The following is a 6812-nucleotide window of genomic DNA, read 5'->3' as shown; positions in this document are numbered from 1 at the left end:
AGCGGTTTCCTTCATATACGAAACAGAAGCCTCAGCTCTCATTTTTGAGTGAAAGGATAGCATTTGAATTTGACAGAGACCAACAGATGCACAGACTAGACTGAAAGCAAAACACAAAGCTGATATCCAGAAATTCTTGATTATAACAAAACGTGCAGATATCTGGTCTACAAAACTTCAGCAAGAGCAGCCACAAACCCATGATTTACACTTCACAGAAACCGTTGTTTTTTGAAATTTGGTTTCTGACTGAACTGATGTCTTGCAAACCAGAAATTCAGAGAAAATTTCACTTGGCAACAATAATATGCAGTGTTAACAAAACAGTATCTGTTCTCAGTAGCTGCTCAGTGTAATTGATACAAGCTGCCGTGAAGCAGACAGAAATGTCTATTCCTCCCTTGGGTTCCCTGCTCAGCATCTCCAGTTAAATTCAGGCTCCTGGACTTTCATGTACCTGCTTGCACAGACACTCTTGTAGCCCCTGTATTGCTGATTATCCTGGAGACAGGGATTCTGAGACAAAATCCTGAGGGAGACACTACTGTGGGGCTTGAGAGACACATACTCTGAAATAAAGTCTTCCAGCGGAGAAGTATTACCCGAGTTCTCCCTACCAAACACTCCCTTCTTCCTTTTCCTTTTAAGCCGCAGAGCTGCAGACCACCCCTGTGCTGGATAGTCAGGATTCCTGGAAACATTGGGTTTCTGCAAAAGTTTGTTCAGCTCAGAAGTGTCAAATGAAATGCTGGTGGATCAGCTAATTATTTTATTTCTTCTGCAAGGCTTTGTTTTACTGGGACATTTACAACGGGGCCTGGGATACCTAAGTCCAATTCAGATTAGCTAGCTGGGCTGCCCCATGTTTTCCTTTAACTCCTTTGATGACCCACAGAAACAATTACTATCATTGCCTTTTTGTTTCTTTTTGGTTCTTAAGAGTACCTGCCATAAGATGGACACCATGAACCAGAGATCGGGGTAAGCCCCATGAGCTCACCAATTTTTTCATGTCTTCAGTCTTTCCTTTACTACCTTCTCTTTGAACTTTGATGACTGTGTACTCAACAGGCTGTCACTGAATGGGAGGTGTTAGACCCAGCTCAACCCAATTATAATCTCTGACTTCTGGTCACCATGAAACAATTAGGTACAATATAGCACTCCAGTGGGAATCTGTTACTTCCCGTCTGGTATAACTGAAGCCTAGACTGATGGCTCTGGAATTTGGCCTCCAGGCTATCACTTTCTCACAGGTTTATAGATCTTTTCTGATTTTTCTTTAAAATCCTTCTTAGCACTAATCTAAAAGATTGGTCTCTCCTACAGCAGAACTGTAGAAGAATGTTGTTGGCCAGGTCAGACCAGGATAGCTAGAGAGCGATATACTGTGTGCCTGGTGTTTCCAACATACAGTCAAGAACTTCCCATGACCACTTACAAAGTGGGTGGTCCAGAGATTCCCAAGATAGCACTGTCCTGAGTCATTGATTCCACATGGTGCAGCACAAAACTACACGCTTACAGCCCAGCCCCAGAAGACAGAGGATCCTCTTGTTAGGGCTAATTGTGCGATTTCAGGGCCAGACTGCTCCCATACTTGAGCAGTGCCAGATACGTACCAGTTCCTGATGAGCAGTGAGCACCTTAAGTTGTACATACCTTCTCCTGCATGTTGCTCATTCTAAAAGCCAATAGGTGAGCTCAAACCCACAACAGAACTGAACACCTTAAGCTATACCAGACATCCTCCACAGGCAGATGAGGTCTGAGGAATGGGCAGGGCACAAGGGGAAAGAGGAGAAGAAAGAAATTAGATGGTGGGCACCCTAACACCAGCAGCAGGAGGTAATGTTCAGCTGTTGCTGCTGTGAGATGAGAGACCTTCATTAGTGATAAAGGACAGGAGCATGAGGGCCCACAGCCAGCCTGGCTTTGGGTTTTGACATGGTGTCCCTAAGTAGTGGCCTTTTCCTCCCATTTGTTTCCCTCAGTATTTGAAAGCCGATGTCTCTGAGTGAAAGGAATAACTGAACATCCTGAGCGTTTTTTCTCTTTAGCAACGCCATTTGAAATTATTGTTATTTCTTGTGTCAGATTGTCTGGTAATCCTTATTCAGAGAGTGGCTGAAAGGAAGTGGTGTCCTGGGACACTGTCTGGGATAGTCACCTGATTTCAGCTAGATAACTTAGCTGTTAATTAGTGCTCAGTGGTAAATCCTCCATAATATCCTTTATCCTGGCTGGCTCTCAGAACATATCATATGTGACACCACGATTTCTGTTGATGTATCACAGTTTGTTAAAGCAGGTGAACAAGAAGCAGTATAAGAGAGGGAAAACATGCTGGGATGATCAATATAATCAATCCTACGTTTTGTGCCCATTGTCAAATTGTTTTGCTCAAAAGCAGGAGTGGGGAGGGACTCAGCATCTCACACAGTGGGTGAATCAGTTATTTGCACTACTGTTGACTACCTGGCTAATTGATGATAGTTAGGATTCTAATTAATGTCAGTAAGGTATGAATTAATTTTGTAATTTTGCAGGCTGCACTGAATAAATACCTGATAGATCTTAGGAGGGATCCAGTTTTGTGCAAGTTTTCCACAGTTCCTCTCCTCTCAGTGCCATTGGGGCTTCTTATTGTTCTTGGGAGGACAACTAACTACTGATGGAAACAGATGAAATAGCAGTGCTGAATAGCACAGGCAGCACCAACAACATTTTTGCTGAACATGTTTGCCTGTATTTCCAGGATGTTTCCTCCAGGAGATGGAAACAGCTACTTCCTTCTGAAGTTTGATACTGCTCTACTTGAGCCATCTAAATTTGCCCTATACATTGCCATATTTTTGCACCCATTTCCAGTGATTCTTTCCGTTCACAGTCCGCACAAATAATTACACATATATTTATTCACTCACGACAGCCCATTTTGTTGAAATTGTCTACTTGTGAGATTGACATTCTCCCACACTCTGAAACTCTGTATTTTTTCCAGCAGTGCTATTTATTCCAAGGTATTTTTCTGTCAATCTATATTTACACTGCTTTAGTAATTTTCAAAACATTTGATAAAGTTTGCAGTAAAGTTTGGAATGTGAAAAAGAATGAAAAGAGGCCAATATAATTTTCAGCAAAACATATAGAGCCATCATCTGCTATTGGTACTCTTTACCTGGCTATGATTCTCATAAGAAGCCACCTGAAACACTATTTATTTTGACATGAGGTTACAGTAGAAAGAGTTAAGAAAACAGAAATAAATTTGGTTGATAGGCTAGGCGATGGGAGCTGGAGAAACCGATGAGAAAAAAAGGCACTATACCCCACATCTCAGATACATCTTTTAGCAGTCCAAATAGCAAAACAGCCTGCAGATGTTTCTAATTAGCCCTTGAGCAAAGGTGCAAGCATATGTGGCTAACACAAAGATCACCTTTGCTCACAGTTAAGTTTATATCACAAATATTCCAATTAATAAGAAAACAGGATGTATAGTTAGGTTTATAGATACATCCAAACTTGTGTAAACACAGAAATGAATAATTAGTGCATGGCATGGCAATGGACACACTGTTCTGAAAGCTAGACACTGTACTATTGCCCAGTTCCTGAAATCCTGATTTTACAAAAATTTAGGCACTGGAAGTAGAACAACAGGTCTGTGCTCAAATTTGCCGTCCTGAAAGTCACCATTCAGGATTCCACCTAACTCTCAATACACCCACAGCTCAATGTTTATAACTTTCAGGTTCCTTGGGGAACTGGTCCCCTCCTCTGCTGTGGTCAAGATGAGCACCAAGTAGCTCGTTTTGTGCCCAAATTGCATAGAACAAAAGCTGGACCAAACCATGCCTAAGACCTGTAAGCAAATTCATGCAACAGGAATTTCAGAACAAGGGGCTGATGCCCCCTTCCCACTTGGTCTTCTGAATCCACCAAAACCATCAGATTACAGGCAACATTGAGCAGGTATAGTCTCCAAGCCTCCGGCTGAAGCTGCTACGTAAAAGCAGAGAAAAGTCAAGTGGTGCTGGAAGAGTGGAAGAAGGTAAAAAATATTTTGGACCTTAGTAGGAATGGCCCACTCCTGGGAAAGAGAAACCTCAATTGTAGTCTCTTGATCCATGACACATTTTTCTCTCCTCATCCAATGACTCAATAACATAAACATGGTCTACCCAAGGAATTGATTTTCACTGGCATTATACAATATCTTGCTTAGGTGATGTGGAAAATAACATTTGGCATCTCCCTGCACTTTAGATCTGTAAGTGCCCTTGAAAATCCAGACCATTCATAGTTCATAGAATCACAGAATGGTTTGGGTTGGAAGGGACATTTAAAGATCATCTAGTCCAACCCCCTTGCCAGGGGAAAGGATATCTTTCATTAGATCAAGTTGCTCAAAGCCCTGTCCAACCTGACCTTGAACATTTCCAGTGATGGGACATCCCCAGCTTCTCTGGGCAACCTGTTCCAGTGTCTCGCCACCCTCACAGTAAAGAATTTCTTCCTACTATTGAATCTATATCTACTCTCTTTCAGTTTAAAATCATTACCTCTCGTCCTATCACTACACTCCCTGATAAAGGGTCCCTCCCCATCTTTCCTATAGGCCCCCTTTAAGTACTGGAAGGCTGCTGTAAGGTCTCCCCGGAGCCTTCTCTTCTCTAGGCTGAACGACCCCAACTGTCTCAGCCTGTCCTCATAGGGGAGGTGCTCCAGCCCTCTGATCATCTTCGTGGCCCTCCTATGGACCCGCTCCAACAGGTCCATGTCTTTCCTGTGCTGGGGACTTCAGAGCTGGATGCATTACTCCAGGTGGGGTCTCATGACAGCAGAGTTGAGGGGGAGAGTCACCTCCCATGACCTGCTGGCCACACTTCTTTTGATGCAGCCCAGGATACGGTTGGCTTCCTGGGCTGCAAGCGCACATTACTGGCCCATATCCAATTTTTCATTGGGGATTGCCCTGACCCAGGTGCAGGACCTCGCACATGGCCTTGTTGAACTTCACAAGGTTTGCATGAGCAAATTCCTCCAGCCTGTCAAAGTCCCTATGGATGGCATGCCTTCTCCCAAACAAATCAACTGCACCACTCAGCTTGGTGTCACCTGTAACCTTATCACTAGTTGTGATTTTCCATTTTGTTAAACCTTCATGTTTATTTTCTTCACCAGCAAAGCCAATGTCCAAACTTCCCAAGGAGCCCATATTGAATAAGAAATGCAACTAGAAAAAGTCATCCAGCTTCTTCCAGTCATCCAGGTAAATGAGAAGAAAATCCCTGCCAAAATATATGCTGCAGGAAGACCCAGTTTCAGGATGAGAACCGGTCTTTGCAGGCCAACCATTCCATTCGTATATCTGAGAGACTGTCAGGCCATGTAGTAAATCTACCAGGCTGCTCAGCAATTCCTTTGTCAAAGTGACTGTGAAAGTTGACTTCACAGGGCTGCAATCCCTTCAACAGTAATCACTAATAGAGATTAATTATCAGAATAATGTGGTAGCAGGCATGGAGCTTTATCATTTCTAAGTGGTTACAATTACAGTCTCACCATCAGCAGCTGCTTTGGCATGAGTCATGCAGGAAATACCATGATATGAGTTCACAGCCTGTTGGAGCAAGTGTCCCTGAGTGAAAAATACTATTTGACCTTGATTCCTCCAGGAAACTTGCACCAGCAACAAATATAAATCAGACAAACTTCCTAATAGGTTATGCTATCAACCGAGACAGCTGGAAGAGTTAAGGGATGGAAAATGCCAACAGAGGCACATGGCAGAATGATATGTTGCAGATGTGGGATTCTATAGCAGACCTTTTTCTCAGGCAAAGTGGTTTGGTATGGGGAGCCTCAGAAAGACAATGAGAGTTTCTGGCACTGGTGTAGCAAGTCTGCTTTGTGCAGATCTATATTAAACTGCTTTATAGTGACAGAGTGCCCTTGGTACAGTGGGTGTCCCTTATGGGGAAAGCAGTCATGAGTGAAGTGGAAAAATATTTGGCTTTTAGAGCAAAATTTAGGGGGACCAAGAAGGAGTGAAATAACTCCAGGAACTCTCCTTGTGGAGCTGCACAGAATGGTTAGAAAGCGCTGCGTCTCTCCGACACTGGAGTCTCAATGGCAAGATCAACATCAACAGGCTGGCAAGAGTTCAGGGAAGCCCAACGTCAGCGGTGGTACCTGGGAGAAGGATGTTCAGAGAAGTCATTTTTGCCTAATGAGACTCCCTGACAAGGTCATGAGGCAGAACTGATGGTGAATTGAAAGCAAGAAAAACACTGTTGTTTGGAGAGGTGTAGGGGCACACGTTGTGGAAACAATAAAAGAGCTTGGGCCAATCGCAGCAAAATGTGAGAGCACAAAGTGTCTCAAGAAAAACAGTTAGCTAGAATTGAAGAGGAACAAGGGATTATGAATGGATTATGGTCTCAGCATTGCCTGCACTAGATACTACCTGGACAGATTCTAGGTGACAGTTTCATCTCCTGAACAGACAGTTCACCAAGCCTGCTAGAGACTGGAGAGGAGGCTGCAGGGTGTTTGTCAATACTGACCTGCTGAGATGCTGTGTTTGGGACTGATAGATGGCTGCAAGGCAGATTCTGCTGTTGTAGCAGGCCACATACAGACACCTGATCTACAGAAAGTAGTCTCCAGAGACCCAAAGCATAGCAAACCATGGATAGTACGGGCATATTGAGTGTTTACCATGCATACATGCTGAGGAGTTATTGACCATCCAGACCTCTCTATTAATAGATTTCTTTTGTGCAGTGTTAGTGGCATCTTGA

This window comes from Fulmarus glacialis, unplaced genomic scaffold (assembly GCF_000690835.1).
Source record: "Fulmarus glacialis isolate BGI_N327 unplaced genomic scaffold, ASM69083v1 scaffold58, whole genome shotgun sequence".
Lineage (NCBI taxonomy): Eukaryota > Metazoa > Chordata > Aves > Procellariiformes > Procellariidae > Fulmarus > Fulmarus glacialis.
The sequence above is the reverse complement of the archived record's forward strand: the minus strand, read 5'-3'. Positions refer to the sequence as shown.